Below are 24,581 nucleotides of genomic sequence, written 5' to 3'. Positions count from 1 at the left end.
TATCCAATTCATCTAAGAAATAATATATTCCATGTGTCAGAGATTCATTACTCTCTATTTACACTGTTAAAGAGTTAATTCTTATTATGTTACAGTGTAATGAAATTATCATATAGGGAGATGTGGCAATTCCATGTGCTATATATATAATAACCCTTAGTGGTCCAGATTCCACAATGAGGAATTTTCTTATAAACCGCTGAAACACACAGCTGTTTGACTGACTTCCAAATATATCTATCTCACTTTGTAACAGTCTTATGATAGAGAAACTGTTACATATTCGGTCACTTAGTTATCTAAAGGTAAACAGACTCAGTGTGAGGGTAATATAATATATCAAATGCGCTGTCAATAATCGTGGTAACTGGTGTAATAATGTGGTATATTGAGTATGCTAGTAAGGCATATAACTGCTCTCCAGCCTTTAAGTGTTACCAATCAATTTGTTACACTGTAAAGGATTTATGGTGTCCTGTTAGGACATGCAGCTGCTAGGCTGACTCAAAGATTTATCCATTTGTAACAATTATGTAACAGTTATATACATGTTACTGGTATTACATAGAAATAGTATGACACAGGCCAGCAGTCCCATGTGTCTAGATTCCACAATAGGAGATTTTCTTTGTCTTATAAACTGCTGGAACACACAGCTGCTAGACTGACTTCAAATATATATATTACTTTGTAACAGTCTTATAGTAAAGAGACTGTTACACACTGTCATTTAGTTATCTCAAGGTTAGCAGATTCTGTGTGAGGATAGTGTTCTGTTAGAACATGCAGCTGCTAGGCTGACTCATAGAAAATGTATCCATTTGTAACAAATGACACATACAGCATTAAATTAATATCTATAGCAGCCCATGTGACATCTCTACTCTTATCATAATTGTCTGGTTATTGCCAATCTGGACAGCAGGAGTGATATATATTCACTAGTCCCAATATCCCATCATATAAATATACCCACACTGATATACTTTCTTATCAAGAGTTATTAGTAGCTATCTGTATGCACTTTAGACATTGTATCTGCTAAGTGACATCATATCTAGTGTATTCCTTTCTTATAGCTCAGCTTCTATTCCCTATTAGTGGAGACTAACAGCTAACATCATAATCATATATTTTTGTTTTATAACATTTCACATGAGTCAAATACACGCGGACACGCCGTGCCCTACACGTGTGTTTCACTGCATCTATGGCAACTTACATTAAAGCTAACAAGAAAGCACACTCGTTCTGTCTTTAAACTGATAAAAGAAACCCCAATAATATGGGGCATGCAAAAATTGAGATAAAACTCAGTTTTGCTCCTCTCCACGGAAATCTTTAATAAAAGGCGAAATATTTGTTAGTTCTGAAGAGAAACCAGAGCATGACCAAGATTCCACCTGTCGCCTGAGTGCCATGCCAGCAGTTCTCATTGAGCTCAAAGTGAGCACCCAATTTGAAAGAAAGATAGCAGATTTCTCACCAGGCTTCCCCTAGCTATAAACATGGTTTGTACTCTTTTCCATGTGTTCCCAGATCTTTCAAGCAATTAGTATAGTCAAGAAAGTTCTGTTTGAAAAGAAACAAACATTTACTGTCATTTCTATGCAAATGAGCTTACATTAAAGCACACTCATTCTATCTTTAAACAGATAAAATAAAACCCCAATAAGATGGGGAATGCAAAATTTGAGATAAAACTCAGTTTTGCTCCTCTCCACGGAAATCTTTAGTAAAAGGCGAAAGATTTGTTCGTTCTGAAGAGAAACCAGAGCATGACCAAGATTCCACCTGTCGCCTGAGTGCCATGCCAGCAGTCCTCATTCAGCTCAAAGTGAGCACCCAATTTGAAAGAAAGAAAGCAGATTTCTCACCAGGCTTCCCCTTGCTATAAGCATGGTTTGTACTCTTTTCCATGTGCTCCCAGATCTTTCAAGCAAGTAGCATGGTCAAGAAAGTTCTGTTTGAAAAGAAACAGACATTTACTGTCATTGTTATACAAATAAACTTACATTAAAGCCAACAAGAAAGCACACTCATTCTGTCCTTAAACTGATAAAAGAAACCCCAATAATATGGGGCATGCAAAAATTGAGATAAAACTCAGTTTTGCTCCTCTCCACGGAAATCTTTAATAAATGGCGAAAGATTTGTTCATTCTGAAGAGAAACCAGAGCATGACCAAGATTCCACCTGTCGCCTGAGTGCCATGCCAGCAGTCCTCATTCAGATCAAAGTGAGCGCCCAATTTGAAAGAAAGCAGATTTCTCACCTGGCTTCTCCTTGCTATAAGCATGGTTTGTACTGTATTCCATGTGCTCCCAGATCTTTCAAGCAAGTAGCATGGTCAAGAAAGTTCTGTTTGAAAAGAAACAAACATTTACTGTAATTTCTATGCAAATGAGCTTTCATTAAAGCACACTCATTCTATCTTTAAACCGATAAAAGAAAATCCAAAAAGATGGGGCATGCAAAAATTGAGGTAAAACTCAGTTTTGCTCCTCTCCACGGAAATCTTTAGTAAAAGGCGAAAGATTTGTTCGTTCTGAAGAGAAGCCAGAGCATGACCAAGATTTTCATCTGAAAATATGTGTTCTCCCTGCAGTTGTTGTCCCCAGATGAGAGTTCCCTTGTGCTGCCTCAGTTGAATCTCCTTTACTTGACAGAGATGTGCCTGAGCAGCGGCCCTCCCCAGCCCTATCCCAAATCATACTTATTTTGCATAGGAGATACCATGGTCATGAAGATTGTTCTCCCAGGGTGAGGTTCATTCATTGCATTCTGGGTATGCTGACCCCTGTGATTTCCCCAATGTGGGAAACTCGACTGCATTATTTGTGGTAGTGGGGGACTGTGTTTGTGCTTTCCTCTGGTCAGCTCTGGTAAAAGTCAGATTTCTTTGTCTCAGATCTTCCTCTAGCCTTGTTCTTCTTTCGAGAGTTCCCTTGTGCTGCCTCAGTTGGATCTCCTTCACTTGACAGGGGGTGCCCGAGCAGCAATCCTCCACAGCTCTAGCCCAACTCCTACTTACCTGCCAGGTGAGATACTATGATCTTCACTGTTAGGGCAATCAGGATGTGGAATTCCCTGCCAGGGAAGGTGGTAATGGCGGACTCTGTAATTGGATTTAAAAAAGGAATGGATACATTTCTGAATGAAAAAGCTATCTAAGGTTATAATACTTAAAATATCAACATGGTTAATCCGGGGGTAACATGAGTTATAGTAGCTAACTAGTCATAAAACATTATTCAGCAGGTATGTAGAATCATCACAACTTAAAACAGGTTGAACACGATGGGCAATTTGCCTCTATTCAACCTCAAAAACTATGTTACTATATGTTACTATATTACTATGTTACTGTAGTATACAGAAAACCAAAATGCAATGAACAGTGATAGTGAGCACTGATGAGGATACTAGAACTGACACTGAGCAGCAAGATGCAGCACTGGACTATTAGTAATGTACTGTAGTATGCTGAGCACCACAATGCAGCACAAGACAATGAGCAGTGATACTGAGCACTGATGAGGATACTACTGAGAACTGACACTGAGCAGGAGAGACACACTACTAGTATTACTGAGCAGCAATAAGGTACCACTGATACTGAGCACTGATATTGAGATTTCCACTGAGAGAACATAGCCACGTCCATTCCGCTCTCTCTTCAATGCACGAGTAAAAATGGCGGCAACGCGCAGCTCTTTATATGGAATCCGAATCTCGCGAGAATCCGACAGCGGGATGATGACATTTTCCCTTGTTCAGGTTTTGCGAGTCAGGCGGGAACAACCGAGCCTGCCTCGGACCAGTGTAAACAACGTGGAGTTCGTGGGGAATTCGGTTCTCGGAGAACCGAACCCGCTCCTCTCTACCTTATACCAATCATTTTTTTTATTTTCAATCTAAGCCCCTGCAGTTTTCTGTAAGCATCTGCTTCGCTATGATGATCAACAAGTCACAAGGGCAAACACTCAGGGCTTGAGGCGTAGATCTTAGGACCAGCTGCTACAAGCATGGCAGAGGTGTCACTATCACTGGTGACACCCAGAGAGGTGGCGAGGGAGATTGTAATGCAGTGCGCGCAGATAAGCAGCGCAATGGTAAAAAGGAGGCATGGTTTCATAGGTAGGGGCGTGGCCTGGTGGCCTGAATCTACATTTTGTTGCTCCGGGTGTCCCGGGGGTTGGGGGCTGCACCCGGGGACTAGTGTGTGAGCGGTGCTGGCTCCTGCACAGTGAAAGGGCATGGCCACCCAGCATGACGCCTCCCTTCTTGACCATGCTGTAATTGCAGTCGCACTGCAGTTCAGCGTGATCATAAAAAATGGTGTAGCCTCCTGCTGGTGCCGACTGTATGTGCGCGCAGGAAGCCGCCACCATTTTTGTGATCACAGCGGCTGAATGTGATGTCATACAGCCGCTGTGACCACGCCCCCTGTGTCTCCTCCGTTGCAGACCCCATTTTGAAGCCTTGCCCCCGCACCGCTCCATCCCTGACTTGGAAATGGAGTGTTGCTGACCCACCTATCCCCCCCCGCCCCGATTGACAGGCAGAGGCGATCGCATTCTCTGCGGGGTGCCGCAGAAAATGCAGGCACATGCGTATGCTCTTAGCAATTTTTGCAGTTGGATCGCTTATTGTGATTGCAATCCAACCTGAATCAGGCCCTATTACCTATCACAATGCGCTGCGGGCAGTACAAAATTGGGTTAATATAGGAGAAAAACCCCCAGACCTGTGCTCCTTAACTGTACCTGGTGGCTAGTGGAGCGGCTGCCCAGTAATCAGTGTCCACGCCAGTGCGCACACGGTCCACCCCCTACGGCCACGCTCCCCTTCATCAGCGGCCTCGTGATCCGGAAGGGTGGTGTGTGTGTGACTGACCTTAGGATGAAACCGGACCCTCCGCTGCAGTGACCCAGCAACCAGGGCACGGGAGTATACAGCGCCGCTGGGAGTGATGAAGCTGCAGTAAAGATGTCTATTAGACCTAGCCTGCTGCAGCCCTTGTAGATTCTCATAAAACAAGTTCTTCTTTTCTTGTCAAAATTTATAGCTAAGAATAGGCTGCCTGAGGCAGGCCCCTGTTAAGTGGCCTGCTACTGAAGGCACCAACTACAAACTGAGCTCCCTGTTCATGGAAGCGGGGTTATAGAGGAGAATGCACTGAGCATCTTGGGAACAGTCAAAAGCTTTGAGCCGGTTGGTGCCTCAGATCAAGATCCTACTCTACACCCCAATGTGAATCCTTGTGGAGTCCAGTGTACCCCACAGAAGAAATTAATGTGTCACACCCATTGGCAGCAACCTTAGAATAGCTGCTGACGGGCACAATTGAGAAAGGAAGGGGGGGGGGGGACATTTGAATCCAGCACATAAATGCAATTCAAATATGTAATTTGTACCTTCCTATTTTAAAATATAATGGATGAACCTCACCCTGTGAGAACAATCTTCATGATCAAGAGATCTCATATGCAAAATAAGTATGAGTTGGGATAGGGCTGGGGAGGGTGGCTGCTCGGGCAGCCCCTCCCCCGTCAAGTTAAGGAGATTCAACTGAGGAAGCACAAGGGAACTCTCGTCTGGGGACAACAACTGCAGGGAGACCACATCTTTTCAGATGAACATGGGAGGGCGGAAGGCTGCCTAATACTGAAGCACCATCAAATATCAAACCATATGCAACATCTAGTACAAGCCTTCCTGGGGGAAGGTCTGCAGCAGACGGATTTGCATACAGTGATGTTATTCAAGCAGTGGGCCAAAGTTGGCTGGAACCCTCATCTGCATATGAAAAGAGAAAAGGGGCGTGCAGGGCATGGCGGCCTTTTGCAGTGCTTGGATGACCCCTAGTTCTCATTAAACACCCCCACCCTCCTTTGGTGTGGGGCTCATGTTGGCCATGCCCCATCCCCTGAAGCATTCAAGCTGATTTCTTGCAGCAGCTGGGCACTGTAACAGCTCCAGAGCTGTTCTGTAAGGCAAGTAAAAGGGTGTGGGCCCTGCAGCACCACCTGTAGTTTGCATTGTGCGTTGGAAGGCACAAAGTAAGCAGACGGGAGGAGAAGTCAGGATAGTGCGCAAGGGCATCCTTTTCTCTTAGTCCGTAGAGGATGCTGGGGTCACATTAAGAACCATGGGGTATAGACGGGATCCGCAAGAGACATGGGCACTTTAAGACTATCAAAGGGTGTGAACTGGCTCCTCCCTCTATGCCCCTCCTCCAGACTCCAGTTATAGGAACTGTGCCCATGGAGACGGACATTTCGAGGAAAGGATTTATTGTTAAACTAAGGTGAGCATCTTACCAGCTCACACCTTAAGCATGCCGCAGAACGTGGCATTCAACAGAACACAAGCCAACGGCATGAATAATTGCAGCAAAAAGCTGACCAGAACCATAACACAACATGTGTATAACCACAAGTAATAACTGCAGACACAGTATGGACTGGGACGGGTGCCCAGCATCCTCTACAGACTAAGAGAAAAGGATTTACCGGTAGGTATTAAAATCCTATTTTCTCATACGACCTAGAGGATGCTGGGGTCACATTAAGAACCATGGGGTTATACCAAAGCTCTTGAACGGGTGGAAGAGTGCGTACGACTCTGCAGCACCGAATGACCCAACTTGAAGTTATCATCGGCCAAGGTATCAAACTTGTAAAACTTAGCAAAAGTGTTTACTAAATAGCTGCTCGGCAAAGTTGCAATGCCGAGACTCCCCGACCAGCTGCCCAGGATGAACCCACCTTTCTAGTAGAATGGGTCTTCACCTAATTCAGTAACGGCAATCCTGCCATGGAATGAGCATGCTGAATCTTACCACAGATCCAGCGCATAATGGTCTACATGGAAGCAGGACACCCAATCCTGTTGGGAGCATACAGGACAAACAGAGCCTCTGTTTTCCTAATCTGAACCGTTCTGGTGACATAAATTTTCAAAGTTCTGACCACAGCCAGAGACTTTGACTCAACGAAGGTGTCAGTGGCCAAAGGCACCATGTGGAAAGATGAACCACCTTCGGCAGAAATTGTTGACGTGTCCTCAATTCTGCTCTATCTTCATGAAAGATCAAATAAAGGCTCTTGTGATACTGCATGGTTTGTACTGTTTTCCATGTGCTCCCAGATCTTTCAAGCAAGTAGCATGGTCAAGAAAGTTCTGTTTGAAAAGAAACAAACATTTACTGTCATTGTTATGCAAATAAACTTACATTAAAGCTAACCAGAAAGCACACTCGTTCTGTCTTTAAACTGATAAAAGAAACCCCAATAATATGGGCATACCTCCCAACTTTGTCGGCTCGCAAAGAGGGACACACGCGCGGCGAAGTCGCACGCGCTCCCAAAAAGGGCGTGGCCTAAGTAAAAAGGGGCATGGCTTCGCGGGAGGACCCGCGATCGCGAGTCACGCCCCCGTTTTCGGCACTGAGGGGGCATGCCCAGCGCTCTGTGAGCCGCTGGCATGCCACCTCTCCCTCTGACTTCAGTGAATAGACGCTGTGCGCACAGCGACTATTCACCGCTGCTCTGCTAAGCAGGGCAGCGACAGACAGAGCCTCCCAACTGTCCTCCCCACCGCGGGACACTGCGGCCCGCAGGTGGGACAGCGGGACAGTCCCCAAAAAACGGGACTGTCCCGCGAAAATCGGGACAGTTGGGAGGTATGATATGGGGCATGCAAAAATTGAGATAAAACTCAGTTTTGCTCCTCTCCACGGAAATCTTTAGTAAAAGGCGAAAGATTTGTTCGTTCTGAAGAGAAACCAGAGCATGACCAAGATTCCACCTGTCGCCTGAGTGCCATGCCAGCAGTCCTCATTCAGCTCAAAGTGAGCACCCAATTTGAAAGAAAGAAAGCAGATTTCTCACCAGGCTTCCCCTTGCTATAAACATGGTTTGTACTCTTTTCCATGTGCTCCCAGATCTTTCAAGCAATTAGTATGGTCAAGAAAGTTCTGCTTGAAAAGAAACAGACATTTATTGTCATTGTTATGCAAATAAACTTACATTAAAGCTAACAAGAAAGCACACTCGTTCTGTCTTTAAACTGATAAAAGAAACCCCAATAATATGGGGCATGCAAAAATTGAGATAAAACTCAGTTTTGCTCCTCTCCACGGATAATCTTTAATAAAAGGCGAAAGATTTGTTCATTCTGAAGAGAAACCAGAGCATGACCAAGATTCCACCTGTCGCCTGAGTGCTGTGCCAGCAGTCCTCATTCAGATCAAAGTGAGCGCCCAATTTGAAAGAAAGCAGATTTCTCACCTGGCTTCTCCTTGCTATAAGCATGGTTTGTACTGTATTCCATGTGCTCCCAGATCTTTAAAGCAAGTAGCATGGTCAAGAAAGTTCTGTTTGAACATAAATAAACATTTACTGTCATTTCTATGCAAATGAGCTTACATTAAAGCACACTCATTCTATCTTTAAACCGGTAAAAGAAACCCCAAAAAGATGGGGCATGCAAAAATTGAGATAAAACTCGGTTTTGCTCCTCTCCACGGAAATCTTTAGTAAGAGGCGAAAGATTTGTTCGTTCTGAAGAGAAACCAGAGCATGACCAAGATTTTTATCTGAAAATATGTGTTCTCCCTGCAGTTGTTGTCCCCAGATGAGAGTTCCCTTGTGCTGCCTCAGCTGAATCTCCTTTACTTGACAGAGATGTGCCTGAGCAGCGGCCCTCCCCAGCCCTATCCCAAATCATACTTATTTTGCATAGGCGATACCATGGTCATGAAGATTGTTCTCCCAGGGTGAGGTTCATTCATTGCATTCTGGGTATGCTGACCCCTGTGATTTCCCCAAATGTGGGAAACTCGACTGCATTATTTGTGGTAGTGGGGGACTGTGTTTGTGCTTTCCTCTAGTCAGCTCTGGTAAAAGTCAGATTTATTTGTCTCAGATCTTCCTCTAGCCTTGTTCTTCTTTCGAGAGTTCCCTTGTGCTGCCTAAGTTGGATCTCTTTCACTTGACAGGGGGGTGCCCGAGTAGCGACCCTCCCCAGCTCTAGCCCAACTCCTACTTACCTGCCAGGTGAGATACTATGATCATGAAGGTGCTTCTCCCAGGGCAAGGCTCACCCATTGCACTCTGGGTGTGGTGCCCCTGCGATTTCCCCAAATGTGGGAAGCTTGACTGCATAATTTGTGTTTCCCCTGGTCGGCTCTCGTATAATTCAGATCTCTTTGTCTCAGGTCTCTCTCCAGCCTAGTTTGCTGTCTGTTTCCACTTCTTTTTTCATGAGCCCCTCCCTTTTATACCCTTGTGCACTATCCTGACTTCTCCTCTTGTCTGCTTATTTTGTGCCTTCCAATGCACAATGCAAACTACAGGTAGTGCTGCAGGGCCCACACCCTTTTACTTGCCGTACAGAGCAGCTCTGGAGCTGTTACAGTGCCCAGCTGCTGCAAGAAATCAGCTTGAATGCTTCAGGGGCTGGGGCATAGCCAACATGAGCCCCACACCGAAGGAGGGTGGAGGTGTTTAATGCGAACTAGGGGTCATCCAAGCGCCGCAAAAGGCCGCTATGCCCTGCACGCCCCTTTTCTCTTTTCATATGCAGACGAGGGTTGAAGCCAACTTTGACCCACTGCTTGGATGACATCACCGTATGCAAATCCATCTGCTGCAGGCCTTCCCCCAGGAATGCTTGCACTAGTTGTTGCATTTGGTTTGTTGTTTGGGGGTGCTTCATTATTAGGCAGCCTTCTGCCCTCCCATGTTCATCTGAAAATATGTGTTCTCCCTGCAGTTGTTGTCCCCAGATGAGAGTTCCCTTGTGCTGCCTCAGTTGAATCTCCTTTACTTGACAGAGATGTGCCTGAGCAGCGGCCCTCCCCAGCCCTATCCCAAATCATACTTATTTTGCATAGGAGATACCATGGTCATGAAGATTGTTCTCCCAGGGTGAGGTTCATTCATTGCATTCTGGGTATGCTGACCCCTGTGATTTCCCCAAATGTGGGAAACTCGACTGCATTATTTGTGGTAGTGGGGGACTGTGTTTGTGCTTTCCTCTGGTCAGCTCTGGTAAAAGTCAGATTTATTTGTCTCAGATCTTCCTCTAGCCTTGTTCTTCTTTCGAGAGTTCCCTTGTGCTGCCTCAGTTGAATCTCCTTCACTTGACAGGGGGGTACCCGAGCAGCGACCCTCCCCAGCTCTAGCCCAACTTCTACTTACCTGGCAGGTGAGATACTATGATCATGTAGGTGCTTCTCCCAGGGCAAGGCTCACCCATTGCACTCTGGGTGTGCTGCTCCTGCGATTTCCCCAAATGTGGGAAACTTGACTGCATAATTTGTGTTTCCCCTGGTCGGCTCTCGTATAATTCAGATCTCTTTGTCTCAGGTCTCTCTCCAGCCTAGTTTGCTGTCTGTTTCAACTTCTCTTTTCTTGAGCCGCTCCCTTCTATGCCCTTGCGCACTATCCTGACTTCTCCCGTCTGCTTACTTTGTGCCTTCCAATGCATAATGCAAACTACAGGTAGTGCTGCAGGGCCCACACCCTTTTACTTGCCGTTCAGAGCAGCTCTGGAGCTGTTACAGTGCCCAGCTGCTGCAAGAAATCAGCTTGAATGCTTCAGGGGCTGGGGCATAGCCAACATGAGCCCCACACCGAAGGAGGGTGGAGGTGTTTAATGCGAACTAGGGGTCATCCAAGCGCCGCAAAAGGCCGCCATGCCCTGCACGCCCCTTTTCTCTTTTCATATGCAGACGAGGGTTGAAGCCAACTTTGACCCACTGCTTGGATGACATCACTATATGCAAATCCATCTGCTGCAGGCCTTCCCCCAGGAATGCTTGTACTAGTTGTTGCATTTGGTTTGTTGTTTGGGGGTGCTTCAGTATTAGGCAGCCTTCTGCCCTCCCATGTTTATCTGAAAATATGTGTTCTCCCTGCAGTTGTTGTCCCCAGATGAGAGTTCCCTTGTGCTGCCTCAGTTGAATCTCCTTTACTTGACAGAGATGTGCCTGAGCAGCGGCCCTCCCCAACCCTATCCCAAATTATACTTATTTTGCATAGGCGATACCATGGTCATGAAGATTGTTCTCCCAGGGTGAGGTTCATTCATTGCATTCTGGGTATGCTGACCCCTGTGATTTCCCCAAATGTGGGAAACTCGACTGCATTATTTGTGGTAGTGGGGGACTGTGTTTGTGCTTTCCTCTGGACAGCTCTGGTAAAAGTCAGATTTCTTTGTCTCAGATCTTCCTCTAGCCTTGTTCTTCTTTCGAGAGTTCCCTTGTGCTGCCTCAGTTGGATCTCTTTAACTTGACAGGGGGGTGCCCGAGCAGCGACCCTCCCCAGCTCTAGCCCAACTCCTACTTACTTGCCAGGTGAGATACTATGATCATGAAGGATCTTCTCCCAGGGCAAGGCTCACCCATTGCACTCTGGGTGTGGTGCCCCTGCGATTTCCCCAAATGTGGGAAGCTTGACTGCATAATTTGTGTTTCCCCTGGTCGGCTCTCGTATAATTCAGATCTCTTTGTCTCAGGTCTCTCTCCAGCCTAGTTTGCTGTCTGTTTCCGCTTCTTTTTTCATGAGCCCCTCCCTTTTATACCCTTGTGCACTATCCTGACTTCTCCTCCTGTCTGCTTACTTTGTGCCTTCCAATGCACAATGCAAACTACAGGTAGTGCTGTAGGGCCCACACCCTTTTACTTGCCGTACAGAGCAGCTCTGGAGCTGTTACAGTGCCCAGCTACTGCAAGAAATCAGCTTGAATGCTTCAGGGGCTGGGGCACAGCCAACATGAGCCCCACACCGAAGGAGGGTGGAGGTGTTTAATGTGAACTAGGGGTCATCCAAGCACCGCAAAAGGCCGCCATGCCCTGCACGCCCCTTTTCTCTTTTCATATGCAGACGAGGGTTGAAGCCAACTTTGACCCACTGCTTGGATGACATCACCGTATGCAAATCCATCTGCTGCAGGCCTTCCCCCAGGAATGCTTGCACTAGTTGTTGCATTTGGTTTGTTGTTTGGGGGTGCTTCAGTATTAGGCAGCCTTCTGCCCTCCCATGTTCATCTGAAAATATGTGTTCTCCCTGCAGTTGTTGTCCCCAGATGAGAGTTCCCTTGTGCTGCCTCAGTTGAATCTCCTTTACTTGACAGAGATGTGCCTGAGCAGCGGCCCTCCCCAGCCCTATCCCAAATCATACTTATTTTGCATAGGAGATACCATGGTCATGAAGATTGTTCTCCCAGGGTGAGGTTCATTCATTGCATTCTGGGTATGCTGACCCCTGTGATTTCCCCAAATGTGGGAAACTCGACTGCATTATTTGTGGTAGTGGGGGACTGTGTTTGTGCTATCCTCTGGTCAGCTCTGGTAAAAGTCAGATTTATTTGTCTCAGATCTTCCTCTAGCCTTGTTCTTCTTTCGAGAGTTTCCTTGTGCTGCCTCAGTTGGATCTCTTTCACTTGACAGGGGGGTGCCCGAGCAGCGACCCTCCCCAGCTCTAGCCCAACTCCTACTTACCTGCCAGGTGAGATACTATGATCATGAAGGTGCTTCTCCCAGGGCAAGGCTCACCCATTGCACTCTGATTTCCCCAAATGTGGGAAGCTTGACTGCATAATTTGTGTTTCCCCTGGTCGGCTCTCGTATAATTCAGATCTCTTTGTCTCAGGTCTCTCTCCAGCCTAGTTTGCTGTCTGTTTCCACTTCTTTTTTCATGAGCCCCTCCCTTTTATACCCTTGTGCACTATCCTGACTTCTCCTCCTGTCTGCTTACTTTGTGCCTTCCAATGCACAATGCAAACTACAGGTAGTGCTGCAGGGCCCACACCCTTTTACTTGCCGTACAGAGCAGCTCTGGAGCTGTTACAGTGCCCAGCTGCTGCAAGAAATCAGCTTGAATGCTTCAGGGGCTGGGGCATAGCCAACATGAGCCCCACACCGAAGGAGGGTGGAGGTGTTTAATGCGAACTAGGGGTCATCCAAGCGCCGCAAAAGGCCGCCATGCCCTGCACGCCCCTTTTCTCTTTTCATATGCAGACGAGGGTTGAAGCCAACTTTGACCCACTGCTTGGATGACATCACCGTATGCAAATCCATCTGCTGCAGGCCTTCCCCCAGGAATGCTTGCACTAGTTGATGCATTTTGTTTGTTGTTTGGGGGTGCTTCAGTATTAGGCAGCCTTCTGCCCTCCCATGTTCATCTGAAAATATGTGTTCTCCCTGCAGTTGTTGTCCCCAGATGAGAGTTCCCTTGTGCTGCCTCAGTTGAATCTCCTTTACTTGACAGAGATGTGCCTGAGCAGCGGCCCTCCCCAGCCCTATCCCAAATCATACTTATTTTGCATAGGAGATACCATGGTCATGAAGATTGTTCTCCCACGGTGAGGTTCATTCATTGCATTCTGGGTATGCTGACCCCTGTGATTTCCCCAAATGTGGGAAACTCGACTGCTTTATTTGTGGTAGTGGGGGACTGTGTTTGTGCTTTCCTCTGGTCAGCTCTGGTAAAAGTCAGATTTCTTTGTCTCAGATCTTCCTTTAGCCTTGTTCTTCTTTCGAGAGTTCCCTTGTGCTGCCTCAGTTGGATCTCCTTCACTTGACAGGGGGGTACCCGAGCAGCGACCCTCCCCAGCTCTAGCCCAACTTCTACTTACCTGGCAGGTGAGATACTATGATCATGTAGGTGCTTCTCCCAGGGCAAGGCTCACCCATTGCACTCTGGGTGTGCTGCTCCTGCGATTTCCCCAAATGTGTGAAACTTGACTGCATAATTTGTGTTTCCCCTGGTCGGCTCTCGTATAATTCAGATCTCTTTGTCTCAGGTCTCTCTCCAGCCTAGTTTGCTGTCTGTTTCAACTTCTCTTTTCTTGAGCCGCTCCCTTCTATGCCCTTGCGCACTATCCTGACTTCTCCCGTCTGCTTACTTTGTGCCTTCCAATGCACAATGCAAACTACAGGTAGTGCTGCAGGGCCCACACCCTTTTACTTGCCGTTCAGAGCTGCTCTGGAGCTGTTACAGTGCCCAGCTGCTGCAATAAATCAGCTTGAATGCTTCAGGGGATGGGGCATGGCCAACATGAGCCCCACACCAAAGGAGGGTGGGGTGTTTAATGCGAACTAGGGGTCATCCAAGCACCGCAAAAGGCCGCCATGCCCTGCACGCCCCTTTTCTCTTTTCATATGCAGATGAGGGTTGAAGCCAACTTTGACCCACTGCTTGGATGACATCACCGTATGCAAATCCGTCTTCTGCAGAACTTCCCCCAGGAATGCTTGCACTAGTTGTTGCATTTGGTTTGTTGTTTGGGAGTGCTTCAGTATTAGGCAGCCTTCTGCCCTCCCATGTTCATCTGAAAATATGTGTTCTCCCTGCAGTTGTTGTCCCCAGATGAGAGTTCCCTTGTGCTGCCTCAGTTGAATCTCCTTTACTTGACAGAGATGTGCATGAGCAGCGGCCCTCCCCAGCCCTATCCCAAATCATACTTATTTTGCATAGGAGATACCATGGTCATGAAGATTACTCTCCCAGGGTGAGGTTCATTCATTGCATTCTGGGTATGCTGACCCCTGTGATTTCCCCAAATGTGGGAAACGTGACTGCTTTATTTGTTGGCAGTGGGGGACTGTGTTTGTGTTTTCCTCTGATCTCTGGTAAAAGTCAGATTTCTTTGTTTCAGATCTTCCTCTAGCCTTGTTCTTCTTTCGAGAGTTTCCTTGTGCTGCCTCAGTTGGATCTCCTTCACTTGACAGGGGGGTGCCCGAGCAGCGACCCTCCCCAGCTCTAGCCCAACTCCTACTTACCTGCCAGGTGAGATACTATGATCATGAAGGTGCTTCTCCCAGGGCAAGGCTCACCCATTGCACTCTGGGTGTGCTGCCCCTGCGATTTCCCCAAATGTGGGAAACTTGACTGCATAATTTGTGTTTCCCCTGGTCAGGTCTCGTATAATTCAGATCTCTTTGTCTCAGGTCTCTCTCCTGCCTAGTTTGCTGTCTGTTTCCACTTCTCTTTTCTTGAGCCGCTCCCTTCTATGCCCTTGCGCACTATCCTGACTTCTCCTCCTTTCTGCTTACTTTGTGCCTTCCAACGCACAATGCGAACTACAGGTAGTGCTGCAGGGCCCACACCCTTTTACTTGCCTTACAGAGCAGCTCTGGAGCTGTTACAGTGCCCAGCTGCTGCAAGAAATCAGCTTGAATGCTTCAGGGGCTGGGGCATAGCCAACATGAGCCCCACACCGAAGGAGGGTGGAGGTGTTTAATGCAAACTAGGGGTCAGCCAAGTGCTGCAAAAGGCCACCATGCCCTGCACGCCCCTTTTCTCTTTTCATATGCAGACGAGGGTTGAAGCCAACTTTGACCCACTGCTTGGATGACATCACCATATGCAAATCTATTTGCTGCAGGCCTTCCCCCAGGAATGCTTGCACTAGTTGTTGCATTTGGTTTGTTGTTTGGGGGTGCTTCAGTATTAGGCAGCCTTCTGCCCTCCCATGTTCATCTGAAAATATGTGTTCTCCCTGCAGTTGTTGTCCCCAGATGAGAGTTCCCTTGTGCTGCCTCAGTTGAATCTCCTTTACTTGACAGAGATGTGCCTGAGCAGCGGCCCTCCGCAGCCATATCCCAAATCATACTTATTTTGCATAGGAGATACCATTGTTATGAAGATTGTTCTCCCAGGGTGCGGTTCATTCATTGCACTCTGGGTATGCTGAACCCTGTGATTTCCCCAAATGTGGGAAACTCGACTGCATTATTTGTGGTAGTGGTGGACTGTGTTTGTGCTTTCCTCTGGTCAGCTCTGGTTAAAGTCAGATTTCTTTGTCTCAGATCTTCCTCTAGCCTTGTTCTTCTTTCGAGAGTTCCTTTGTGCTGCCTCAGTTGGATCTCCTTCACTTGACAGGGGGGTGCCCGAGCAGCGACCCTCCCCAGCTCTAGCCCAACTCCTACTTACCTGCCAGGTGAGATACTATGATCATGAAGGTGCTTCTCCAAGGGCAAGGCTCACCCATTGCACTCTGGGTGTGCTGCTCCTGCGATTTCCCCAAATGTGGGAAACTTGACTGCATAATTTGTGTTTCCCCTGGTCAGGTCTCGTATAATTCAGATATCTTTGTCTCAGGTCTCTCTCCAGCCTAGTTTGCTGTCTGTTTCCACTTCTCTTTTCTTGAGCCGCTCCCTTCTATGCCCTTGCGCACTATCCTGACTTCTCCTCCTTTCTGCTTACTTTGTGCCTTCCAACGCACAATGCGAACTACAGGTAGTGCTGCAGGGCCCACACCCTTTTACTTGCCTTACAGAGCAGCTCTGGAGCTGTTACAGTGCCCAGCTGCTGCAAGAAATCAGCTTGAATGCTTCAGGGGCTGGGGCATAGCCAACATGAGCCCCACACCGAAGGAGGGTGGAGGTGTTTAATGCAAACTAGGGGTCAGCCAAGTGCCGCAAAAGGCCACCATGCCCTGCACGCCCCTTTTCTCTTTTCATATGCAGACGAGGGTTGAAGCCAACTTTGACCCACTGCTTGGATGACATCACCATATGCAAATCTATCTGCTGCAGGCCTTCCCCCAGGAATGCTTGCACTAGTTGTTGCATTTGGTTTGTTGTTTGGGGGTGCTTCAGTATTAGGCAGCCTTCTGCTCTCCCATGTTCATCTGAAAATATGTGTTCTCCCTGCAGTTGTTGTCCCCAGATGAGAGTTCCCTTGTGCTGCCTCAGTTGAATCTCCTTTACTTGACAGAGATGTGCCTGAGCAGCGGCCCTCCCCAGCCCTATCCCAAATCATACTTATTTTGCATAGGAGATACCATGGTCATAAAGATTGTTCTCCCAGGGTGAGGTTCATTCATTGCATTCTGGGTATGCTGACCCCTGTGATTTCCCCAAATGTGGGAAACTCAACTGCATTATTTGTGGTAGTGGGGGACTGTGTTTGTGTTTTCCTCTGGTCAGCTCTGGTAAAAGTCAGATTTCTTTGTCTCAGATCTTCCTCTAGCCTTGTTCTTCTTTCGAGAGTTCCATTGTGCTGCCTCAGTTTGATCTCCTTCACTTGACAGGGGGGTACCCGAGCAGCGACCCTCCCCAGCTCTAGCCCAACTCCTACATACCTGCCAGGTGAGATACTATGATCATGAAGGTGCTTCTCCCAGGGCAAGGCTCACCCATTGCACTCTGGGTGTGCTGCTCCTGTGATTTCCCCAAATGTGGGAAACTTGACTGCATAATTTGTGTTTCCCCTGGTCGGCTCTCGTATAATTCAGATCTCTTTGTCTCAGGTCTCTCTCCTGCCTAGTTTGCTGTCTGTTTCCACTTCTCTTTTCTTGAGCCGCTCCCTTCTATGCCCTTGCGCACTATCCTGACTTCTCCTCCTTTCTGCTTACTTTGTGCCTTCCAACGCACAATGCGAACTACAGGTAGTGCTGCAGGGCCCACACCCTTTTACTTGCCTTACAGAGCAGCTCTGGAGCTGTTACAGTGCCCAGCTGCTGCAAGAAATCAGCTTGAATGCTTCAGGGGCTGGGGCATAGCCAACATGAGCCCCACACCGAAGGAGGGTGGAGGTGTTTAATGCAAACTAGGGGTCAGCCAAGTGCTGCAAAAGGCCACCATGCCCTGCACGCCCCTTTTCTCTTTTCATATGCAGACGAGGGTTGAAGCCAACTTTGACCCACTGCTTGGATGACATCACCATATGCAAATCTATTTGCTGCAGGCCTTCCCCCAGGAATGCTTGCACTAGTTGTTGCATTTGGTTTGTTGTTTGGGGGTGCTTCAGTATTAGGCAGCCTTCTGCCCTCCCATGTTCATCTGAAAATATGTGTTCTCCCTGCAGTTGTTGTCCCCAGATGAGAGTTCCCTTGTGCTGCCTCAGTTGAATCTCCTTTACTTGACAGAGATGTGCCTGAGCAGCGGCCCTCCGCAGCCATATCCCAAATCATACTTATTTTGCATAGGAGATACCATTGTTATGAAGATTGTTCTCCCAGGGTGCGGTTCATTCATTGCACTCTGGGTATGCTGAACCCTGTGATTTCCCCAAATGTGGGAAACTCGACTGCATTATTTGTGGTAGTGGTGGACTGTGTTTGTGCTTTCCTCTGGTCAGCTCTGGTTAAAGTCAGATTTCTTTGTCTCAGATCTTCCTCTAGCCTTGTTCTTCTTTCGAGAGTTCCTTTGTGCTGCCTCAGTTGGATCTCCTTCACTTGACAGGGGGGTGCCCGAGCAGCGACCCTCCCCAGCTCTAGCCCAACTCCTACTTACCTGCCAGGTGAGATACTATGATCATGAAGGTGCTTCTCCAAGGGCAAGGCTCACCCATTGCACTCTGGGTGTGCTGCTCCTGCGATTTCCCCAAATGTGGGAAACTTGACTGCATAATTTGTGTTTCCCCTGGTCAGGTCTCGTATAATTCAGATATCTTTGTCTCAGGTCTCTCTCCAGCCTAGTTTGCTGTCTGTTTCCACTTCTCTTTTCTTGAGCCGCTCCCTTCTATGCCCTTGCGCACTATCCTGACTTCTCCTCCTTTCTGCTTACTTTGTGCCTTCCAACGCACAATGCGAACTACAGGTAGTGCTGCAGGGCCCACACCCTTTTACTTGCCTTACAGAGCAGCTCTGGAGCTGTTACAGTGCCCAGCTGCTGCAAGAAATCAGCTTGAATGCTTCAGGGGCTGGGGCATAGCCAACATGAGCCCCACACCGAAGGAGGGTGGAGGTGTTTAATGCAAACTAGGGGTCAGCCAAGTGCCGCAAAAGGCCACCATGCCCTGCACGCCCCTTTTCTCTTTTCATATGCAGACGAGGGTTGAAGCCAACTTTGACCCACTGCTTGGATGACATCACCATATGCAAATCTATCTGCTGCAGGCCTTCCCCCAGGAATGCTTGCACTAGTTGTTGCATTTGGTTTGTTGTTTGGGGGTGCTTCAGTATTAGGCAGCCTTCTGCTCTCCCATGTTCATCTGAAAATATGTGTTCTCCCTGCAGTTGTTGTCCCCAGATGAGAGTTCCCTTGTGCTGCCTCAGTTGAATCTCCTTTACTTGACAGAGATGTGCCTGAGCAGCGGCCCTCCCCAGCCCTATCCCAAATCATACTTATTTTGCATAGGAGATACCATGGTCATAAAGATTGTTCTCCCAGGGTGAGGTTCATTCATTGCATTCTGGGTATGCTGACCCCTGTGATTTCCCCAAATGTGGGAAACTCAACTGCATTATTTGTGGTAGTGGGGGACTGTGTTTGTGTTTTCCTCTGGTCAGCTCTGGTAAAAGTCAGATTTCTTTGTCTCAGATCTTCCTCTAGCCTTGTTCTTCTTTCGAGAGTTCCATTGTGCTGCCTCAGTTTGATCTCCTTCACTTGACAGGGGGGTACCCGAGCAGCGACCCTCCCCAGCTCTAGCCCAACTCCTACATACCTGCCAGGTGAGATACTATGATCATGAAGGTGCTTCTCCCAGGGCAAGGCTCACCCATTGCACTCTGGGTGTGCTGCTCCTGTGATTTCCCCAAATGTGGGAAACTTGACTGCATAATTTGTGTTTCCCCTGGTCGGCTCTCGTATAATTCAGATCTCTTTGTCTCAGGTCTCTCTCCTGCCTAGTTTGCTGTCTGTTTCCACTTCTCTTTTCTTGAGCCGCTCCCTTCTATGCCCTTGCGCACTATCCTGACTTCTCCTCCTTTCTGCTTACTTTGTGCCTTCCAACGCACAATGCGAACTACAGGTAGTGCTGCAGGGCCCACACCCTTTTACTTGCCTTACAGAGCAGCTCTGGAGCTGTTACAGTGCCCAGCTGCTGCAAGAAATCAGCTTGAATGCTTCAGGGGCTGGGGCATAGCCAACATGAGCCCCACACCGAAGGAGGGTGGAGGTGTTTAATGCAAACTAGGGGTCAGCCAAGTGCTGCAAAAGGCCACCATGCCCTGCACGCCCCTTTTCTCTTTTCATATGCAGACGAGGGTTGAAGCCAACTTTGACCCACTGCTTGGATGACATCACCATATGCAAATCTATTTGCTGCAGGCCTTCCCCCAGGAATGCTTGCACTAGTTGTTGCATTTGGTTTGTTGTTTGGGGGTGCTTCAGTATTAGGCAGCCTTCTGCCCTCCCATGTTCATCTGAAAATATGTGTTCTCCCTGCAGTTGTTGTCCCCAGATGAGAGTTCCCTTGTGCTGCCTCAGTTGAATCTCCTTTACTTGACAGAGATGTGCCTGAGCAGCGGCCCTCCGCAGCCATATCCCAAATCATACTTATTTTGCATAGGAGATACCATTGTTATGAAGATTGTTCTCCCAGGGTGCGGTTCATTCATTGCACTCTGGGTATGCTGAACCCTGTGATTTCCCCAAATGTGGGAAACTCGACTGCATTATTTGTGGTAGTGGTGGACTGTGTTTGTGCTTTCCTCTGGTCAGCTCTGGTTAAAGTCAGATTTCTTTGTCTCAGATCTTCCTCTAGCCTTGTTCTTCTTTCGAGAGTTCCTTTGTGCTGCCTCAGTTGGATCTCCTTCACTTGACAGGGGGGTGCCCGAGCAGCGACCCTCCCCAGCTCTAGCCCAACTCCTACTTACCTGCCAGGTGAGATACTATGATCATGAAGGTGCTTCTCCAAGGGCAAGGCTCACCCATTGCACTCTGGGTGTGCTGCTCCTGCGATTTCCCCAAATGTGGGAAACTTGACTGCATAATTTGTGTTTCCCCTGGTCAGGTCTCGTATAATTCAGATATCTTTGTCTCAGGTCTCTCTCCAGCCTAGTTTGCTGTCTGTTTCCACTTCTCTTTTCTTGAGCCGCTCCCTTCTATGCCCTTGCGCACTATCCTGACTTCTCCTCCTTTCTGCTTACTTTGTGCCTTCCAACGCACAATGCGAACTACAGGTAGTGCTGCAGGGCCCACACCCTTTTACTTGCCTTACAGAGCAGCTCTGGAGCTGTTACAGTGCCCAGCTGCTGCAAGAAATCAGCTTGAATGCTTCAGGGGCTGGGGCATAGCCAACATGAGCCCCACACCGAAGGAGGGTGGAGGTGTTTAATGCAAACTAGGGGTCAGCCAAGTGCCGCAAAAGGCCACCATGCCCTGCACGCCCCTTTTCTCTTTTCATATGCAGACGAGGGTTGAAGCCAACTTTGACCCACTGCTTGGATGACATCACCATATGCAAATCTATCTGCTGCAGGCCTTCCCCCAGGAATGCTTGCACTAGTTGTTGCATTTGGTTTGTTGTTTGGGGGTGCTTCAGTATTAGGCAGCCTTCTGCTCTCCCATGTTCATCTGAAAATATGTGTTCTCCCTGCAGTTGTTGTCCCCAGATGAGAGTTCCCTTGTGCTGCCTCAGTTGAATCTCCTTTACTTGACAGAGATGTGCCTGAGCAGCGGCCCTCCCCAGCCCTATCCCAAATCATACTTATTTTGCATAGGAGATACCATGGTCATAAAGATTGTTCTCCCAGGGTGAGGTTCATTCATTGCATTCTGGGTATGCTGACCCCTGTGATTTCCCCAAATGTGGGAAACTCAACTGCATTATTTGTGGTAGTGGGGGACTGTGTTTGTGTTTTCCTCTGGTCAGCTCTGGTAAAAGTCAGATTTCTTTGTCTCAGATCTTCCTCTAGCCTTGTTCTTCTTTCGAGAGTTCCATTGTGCTGCCTCAGTTTGATCTCCTTCACTTGACAGGGGGGTACCGAAGCAGCGACCCTCCCCAGCTCTAGCCCAACTCCTACATACCTGCCAGGTGAGATACTATGATCATGAAGGTGCTTCTCCCAGGGCAAGGCTCACCCATTGCACTCTGGGTGTGCTGCTCCTGTGATTTCCCCAAATGTGGGAAACTTGACTGCATAATTTGTGTTTCCCCTGGTCGGCTCTCGTATAATTCAGATCTCTTTGTCTCAGGTCTCTCTCCAGCCTAGTTTGCTGTCTGTTTCCACTTCTCTTTTCTTGAGCCGCTGCCTTCTATGCCCTTGTGCACTCTCCTGACTTCACCTGTCTGCTTACTTTGTGCCTTCCAACGCACAATGCAAACTACAGGTAGTGCTGCAGGGCCAACACCCTTTTACTTGCCTTACAGAGCAGCTCTGGAGCTGTTACAGTGCCCAGCTGCTGCAAGAAATCAGCTTGAATGCTTCAGGGGCTGGGGCATAGCCAACATGAGCCCCACACCGACGGAGGGTGGAGGTGTTTAATGCTAACTAAGGGTCATCCAAGCGCCGCAAAAGGCCGCCATGCCCTGCATACCCCTTTTCTCTTTTCATATGCAGATGAGGGTTCCAGCCAACTTTGGCCCACTGCTTGGATGACATCACCGTATGCAAATCCGTCTTCTGCAGACCTTTTCCCAGGAATGCTTGTACTAGTTGTTGCATTTGGTTTGTTGTTTGGGGGTGCTTCAGTATTAGGCAGCCTTCTGCTCTCCCATGTTCATCTGAAAATATGTGTTCTCCCTGCAGTTGTTGTCCCCAGATGAGAGTTCCCTTGTGCTGCCTCAGTTGAATCTCCTTTACTTGACAGAGATGTGCCTGAGCAGCGGCCCTCCCCAGCCCTATCCCAAATCATACTTATTTTGCATAGGAGATACAATTGTCATGAAGATTGTTCTCCCAGGGTGAAGTTCATTCATTGCATTCTGGGTATGCTGACTCCTGTGATTTCCCCAAATGTGGGAAACTCGACTGCATTATTTGTGGTAGTGGGGGACTGTGTTTGTGCTTTCCTCTGGTCAGCTCTGGTAAAAGTCAGATTTCTTTGTCTCAGATCTTCCTCTAGCCTTGTACTTTTTTCGAGAGTTTCCTTGTGCTGCCTCAGTTGGATCTCCTTCACTTGACAGGGGGGTGCCCGAACAGCGACCCTCCCCAGCTCTAGCCCAACTCCTACTTACCTGCCAGGTGAGATACTATGATCAGGAAGGTGCTTCTCCCAGGGCAAGGCTCACCCAATGCACTCTGGGTGTGCTGCTCCTACGATTTCCCCAAATGTGGGACACTTGATTACATAATTTGTGTTTCCTCTGGTCGGCTCTCGTATAATTCAGATCTCTTTGTCTCAGGTCTCTCTCCAGCCTAGTTTGCTGTCTGTTTCCACTTCTCTTTTCTTGAGCCGCTCCCTTCTATGCCCTTGTGCACTATCCTGACTTCTCCCGTCTGCTTACTTTGTGCCTTCCAACGCACAATGCAAACTACAGGTAGTGCTGCAGGGCCCACACCCTTTTACTTGCTTTACAGAGCAGCTCTGGAGCTGTTACAGTGCCCAGCTGCTGCAAGAAATCAGCTTGAATGCTTCAGGGGCTGGGGCATAGCCAACATGAGCCCCACACCGAAGGAAGGTGGAGGTGTTTAATGCGAACTAGGGGTCATCCAAGCGCCGCAAAAGGCCGCCATGCCCTGCACACCCCTTTTTTATTTTCATATGCAGACGAGGGTTGAAGCCAACTTTGACCCACTGCTTGGATGACATCACCATATGCAAATCCATCTGCTGCAGGCCTTCCCCCAGGAATGCTTGCACTAGTAGTTGCATTTGATTTGTTGTTTGGGGGTGCTTCAGTATTAGGCAGCCTTCTGCCCTCCCATGTTCATCTGAAAATATGTGTTCTCCCTGCAGTTGTTGTCCCCAGATGAGAGTTCCCTTGTGTTGCCTCAGTTGAATCTCCTTTACTTGACAGAGATGTGCCTGAGCAGCGGCCCTCCCCAGCCCTATCCCAAATCATACTTATTTTGCATAGGAGATACCATGGTCATGAAGATTCTTCTCCCAGGGTGAGGTTCATTCATTGCACTCTGGGTATGCTGACCCCTGTGATTTCCCCAAATGTGGGAAACTCGACTGCATTATTTGTAGTAGTGGGGGACTGCGTTTGTGCTTTCCTCTGGTCAGCTCTGGTAAAAGTCAGATTTCTTTGTCTCAGATCTTCCTCTAGCCTTGTTCTTCTTTCGAGAGTTCCCTTGTGCTGCCTCAGTTGGATCTCCTTCACTTGACAGGGGGTGCCCGAGCAGCAATCCTCCACAGCTCTAGCCCAACTCCTACTTACCTGCCAGGTGAGATACTATGATCTTCACTGTTAGGGCAATCAGGATGTGGAATTCCCTGCCAGGGAAGGTGGTAATGGCGGACTCTGTAATTGGATTTAAAAAAGGAATGGATACATTTCTGAATGAAAAAGCTATCCAAGGTTATAATACTTAAAATATCAACATGGTTAATCCGGGGGTAACATGAGTTATAGTAGCTAACTAGTCATAAAACATTATTCAGCAAGTATGTAGAATCATCACAACTTAAAACAGGTTGAACACGATGGGCAATTTGCCTCTATTCAACCTCAAAAACTATGTTACTATATGTTACTATATTACTATGTTACTGTAGTATACAGAACACCACAATGTAATGAGCAGTGATAGTGAGCACTGATGAGGATACTAGAACTGACACTGAGCAGCAAGATGCAGCACTGGACTATTAGTAATGTACTGTAGTATGCTGAGCACCACAATGCAGCACAAGACAATGAGCAGTGATACTGAGCACTGATGAGGATACTACTGAGAACTGACACTGAGCAGGAGAGACACACTACTAGTATTACTGAGCAGCA

General features: G+C 47.9%; 34 non-coding genes across 34 annotated transcripts; 27 read left to right on the top strand and 7 right to left on the bottom strand.

Annotated features, from left to right (window-relative positions):
- Positions 1 to 1,273: 1,273 nt before the first annotated feature.
- Positions 1,274 to 1,389, bottom strand: LOC135019976 (U5 spliceosomal RNA). Its single transcript, XR_010217470.1, has one exon. It is a non-coding gene; the product is annotated as a U5 spliceosomal RNA (small nuclear RNA).
- A 275-nt stretch (positions 1,390 to 1,664) lies between these two features.
- LOC135019923 (U5 spliceosomal RNA) lies at positions 1,665 to 1,780 on the bottom strand. Its single transcript, XR_010217416.1, has one exon. It is a non-coding gene; the product is annotated as a U5 spliceosomal RNA (small nuclear RNA).
- A 286-nt stretch (positions 1,781 to 2,066) lies between these two features.
- On the bottom strand, positions 2,067 to 2,182 carry LOC135019966 (U5 spliceosomal RNA). Its single transcript, XR_010217460.1, has one exon. It is a non-coding gene; the product is annotated as a U5 spliceosomal RNA (small nuclear RNA).
- A 270-nt stretch (positions 2,183 to 2,452) lies between these two features.
- On the bottom strand, positions 2,453 to 2,568 carry LOC135019937 (U5 spliceosomal RNA). Its single transcript, XR_010217430.1, has one exon. It is a non-coding gene; the product is annotated as a U5 spliceosomal RNA (small nuclear RNA).
- Positions 2,569 to 2,712: 144 nt separating this feature from the next.
- On the top strand, positions 2,713 to 2,875 carry LOC135019997 (U1 spliceosomal RNA). Its single transcript, XR_010217489.1, has one exon. It is a non-coding gene; the product is annotated as a U1 spliceosomal RNA (small nuclear RNA).
- Positions 2,876 to 7,688: 4,813 nt separating this feature from the next.
- Positions 7,689 to 7,801, bottom strand: LOC135019985 (U5 spliceosomal RNA). The gene has a single exon (XR_010217479.1). It is a non-coding gene; the product is annotated as a U5 spliceosomal RNA (small nuclear RNA).
- Positions 7,802 to 8,087: 286 nt separating this feature from the next.
- On the bottom strand, positions 8,088 to 8,204 carry LOC135019989 (U5 spliceosomal RNA). Its single transcript, XR_010217482.1, has one exon. It is a non-coding gene; the product is annotated as a U5 spliceosomal RNA (small nuclear RNA).
- Positions 8,205 to 8,474: 270 nt separating this feature from the next.
- LOC135019945 (U5 spliceosomal RNA) lies at positions 8,475 to 8,590 on the bottom strand. The gene has a single exon (XR_010217438.1). It is a non-coding gene; the product is annotated as a U5 spliceosomal RNA (small nuclear RNA).
- A 144-nt stretch (positions 8,591 to 8,734) lies between these two features.
- Positions 8,735 to 8,898, top strand: LOC135019695 (U1 spliceosomal RNA). Its single transcript, XR_010217216.1, has one exon. It is a non-coding gene; the product is annotated as a U1 spliceosomal RNA (small nuclear RNA).
- Positions 8,899 to 9,050: 152 nt separating this feature from the next.
- Positions 9,051 to 9,213, top strand: LOC135019864 (U1 spliceosomal RNA). Its single transcript, XR_010217369.1, has one exon. It is a non-coding gene; the product is annotated as a U1 spliceosomal RNA (small nuclear RNA).
- A 674-nt stretch (positions 9,214 to 9,887) lies between these two features.
- Positions 9,888 to 10,051, top strand: LOC135019829 (U1 spliceosomal RNA). Its single transcript, XR_010217337.1, has one exon. It is a non-coding gene; the product is annotated as a U1 spliceosomal RNA (small nuclear RNA).
- A 152-nt stretch (positions 10,052 to 10,203) lies between these two features.
- On the top strand, positions 10,204 to 10,366 carry LOC135019763 (U1 spliceosomal RNA). The gene has a single exon (XR_010217282.1). It is a non-coding gene; the product is annotated as a U1 spliceosomal RNA (small nuclear RNA).
- Positions 10,367 to 11,037: 671 nt separating this feature from the next.
- LOC135019699 (U1 spliceosomal RNA) lies at positions 11,038 to 11,201 on the top strand. The gene has a single exon (XR_010217220.1). It is a non-coding gene; the product is annotated as a U1 spliceosomal RNA (small nuclear RNA).
- Positions 11,202 to 11,353: 152 nt separating this feature from the next.
- Positions 11,354 to 11,516, top strand: LOC135019898 (U1 spliceosomal RNA). Its single transcript, XR_010217395.1, has one exon. It is a non-coding gene; the product is annotated as a U1 spliceosomal RNA (small nuclear RNA).
- Positions 11,517 to 12,190: 674 nt separating this feature from the next.
- LOC135019895 (U1 spliceosomal RNA) lies at positions 12,191 to 12,354 on the top strand. Its single transcript, XR_010217394.1, has one exon. It is a non-coding gene; the product is annotated as a U1 spliceosomal RNA (small nuclear RNA).
- A 972-nt stretch (positions 12,355 to 13,326) lies between these two features.
- LOC135019720 (U1 spliceosomal RNA) lies at positions 13,327 to 13,490 on the top strand. The gene has a single exon (XR_010217240.1). It is a non-coding gene; the product is annotated as a U1 spliceosomal RNA (small nuclear RNA).
- Positions 13,491 to 13,642: 152 nt separating this feature from the next.
- LOC135019808 (U1 spliceosomal RNA) lies at positions 13,643 to 13,805 on the top strand. Its single transcript, XR_010217321.1, has one exon. It is a non-coding gene; the product is annotated as a U1 spliceosomal RNA (small nuclear RNA).
- Positions 13,806 to 14,475: 670 nt separating this feature from the next.
- LOC135019837 (U1 spliceosomal RNA) lies at positions 14,476 to 14,640 on the top strand. The gene has a single exon (XR_010217345.1). It is a non-coding gene; the product is annotated as a U1 spliceosomal RNA (small nuclear RNA).
- Positions 14,641 to 14,789: 149 nt separating this feature from the next.
- LOC135019782 (U1 spliceosomal RNA) lies at positions 14,790 to 14,952 on the top strand. The gene has a single exon (XR_010217297.1). It is a non-coding gene; the product is annotated as a U1 spliceosomal RNA (small nuclear RNA).
- Positions 14,953 to 15,626: 674 nt separating this feature from the next.
- Positions 15,627 to 15,790, top strand: LOC135019743 (U1 spliceosomal RNA). The gene has a single exon (XR_010217263.1). It is a non-coding gene; the product is annotated as a U1 spliceosomal RNA (small nuclear RNA).
- Positions 15,791 to 15,942: 152 nt separating this feature from the next.
- Positions 15,943 to 16,105, top strand: LOC135019833 (U1 spliceosomal RNA). The gene has a single exon (XR_010217341.1). It is a non-coding gene; the product is annotated as a U1 spliceosomal RNA (small nuclear RNA).
- Positions 16,106 to 16,779: 674 nt separating this feature from the next.
- LOC135019676 (U1 spliceosomal RNA) lies at positions 16,780 to 16,943 on the top strand. Its single transcript, XR_010217198.1, has one exon. It is a non-coding gene; the product is annotated as a U1 spliceosomal RNA (small nuclear RNA).
- Positions 16,944 to 17,095: 152 nt separating this feature from the next.
- On the top strand, positions 17,096 to 17,258 carry LOC135019858 (U1 spliceosomal RNA). The gene has a single exon (XR_010217363.1). It is a non-coding gene; the product is annotated as a U1 spliceosomal RNA (small nuclear RNA).
- A 674-nt stretch (positions 17,259 to 17,932) lies between these two features.
- Positions 17,933 to 18,096, top strand: LOC135019742 (U1 spliceosomal RNA). The gene has a single exon (XR_010217262.1). It is a non-coding gene; the product is annotated as a U1 spliceosomal RNA (small nuclear RNA).
- Positions 18,097 to 18,248: 152 nt separating this feature from the next.
- Positions 18,249 to 18,411, top strand: LOC135019832 (U1 spliceosomal RNA). The gene has a single exon (XR_010217340.1). It is a non-coding gene; the product is annotated as a U1 spliceosomal RNA (small nuclear RNA).
- Positions 18,412 to 19,085: 674 nt separating this feature from the next.
- LOC135019675 (U1 spliceosomal RNA) lies at positions 19,086 to 19,249 on the top strand. Its single transcript, XR_010217197.1, has one exon. It is a non-coding gene; the product is annotated as a U1 spliceosomal RNA (small nuclear RNA).
- Positions 19,250 to 19,401: 152 nt separating this feature from the next.
- Positions 19,402 to 19,564, top strand: LOC135019857 (U1 spliceosomal RNA). Its single transcript, XR_010217362.1, has one exon. It is a non-coding gene; the product is annotated as a U1 spliceosomal RNA (small nuclear RNA).
- A 674-nt stretch (positions 19,565 to 20,238) lies between these two features.
- Positions 20,239 to 20,402, top strand: LOC135019741 (U1 spliceosomal RNA). The gene has a single exon (XR_010217261.1). It is a non-coding gene; the product is annotated as a U1 spliceosomal RNA (small nuclear RNA).
- Positions 20,403 to 20,554: 152 nt separating this feature from the next.
- On the top strand, positions 20,555 to 20,717 carry LOC135019831 (U1 spliceosomal RNA). The gene has a single exon (XR_010217339.1). It is a non-coding gene; the product is annotated as a U1 spliceosomal RNA (small nuclear RNA).
- A 674-nt stretch (positions 20,718 to 21,391) lies between these two features.
- LOC135019674 (U1 spliceosomal RNA) lies at positions 21,392 to 21,555 on the top strand. Its single transcript, XR_010217196.1, has one exon. It is a non-coding gene; the product is annotated as a U1 spliceosomal RNA (small nuclear RNA).
- Positions 21,556 to 21,707: 152 nt separating this feature from the next.
- LOC135019856 (U1 spliceosomal RNA) lies at positions 21,708 to 21,870 on the top strand. Its single transcript, XR_010217361.1, has one exon. It is a non-coding gene; the product is annotated as a U1 spliceosomal RNA (small nuclear RNA).
- Positions 21,871 to 22,541: 671 nt separating this feature from the next.
- LOC135020011 (U1 spliceosomal RNA) lies at positions 22,542 to 22,705 on the top strand. Its single transcript, XR_010217504.1, has one exon. It is a non-coding gene; the product is annotated as a U1 spliceosomal RNA (small nuclear RNA).
- Positions 22,706 to 22,857: 152 nt separating this feature from the next.
- Positions 22,858 to 23,020, top strand: LOC135019890 (U1 spliceosomal RNA). Its single transcript, XR_010217389.1, has one exon. It is a non-coding gene; the product is annotated as a U1 spliceosomal RNA (small nuclear RNA).
- A 671-nt stretch (positions 23,021 to 23,691) lies between these two features.
- On the top strand, positions 23,692 to 23,855 carry LOC135019673 (U1 spliceosomal RNA). Its single transcript, XR_010217195.1, has one exon. It is a non-coding gene; the product is annotated as a U1 spliceosomal RNA (small nuclear RNA).
- The last annotated feature ends 726 nt before the right edge of the window (positions 23,856 to 24,581 follow it).

Source organism: Pseudophryne corroboree, unplaced genomic scaffold (assembly GCF_028390025.1).
Source record: "Pseudophryne corroboree isolate aPseCor3 unplaced genomic scaffold, aPseCor3.hap2 scaffold_337, whole genome shotgun sequence".
Classification (NCBI taxonomy): domain Eukaryota; kingdom Metazoa; phylum Chordata; class Amphibia; order Anura; family Myobatrachidae; genus Pseudophryne; species Pseudophryne corroboree.
This window is presented reverse-complemented; position numbering and strand designations above follow the sequence as displayed.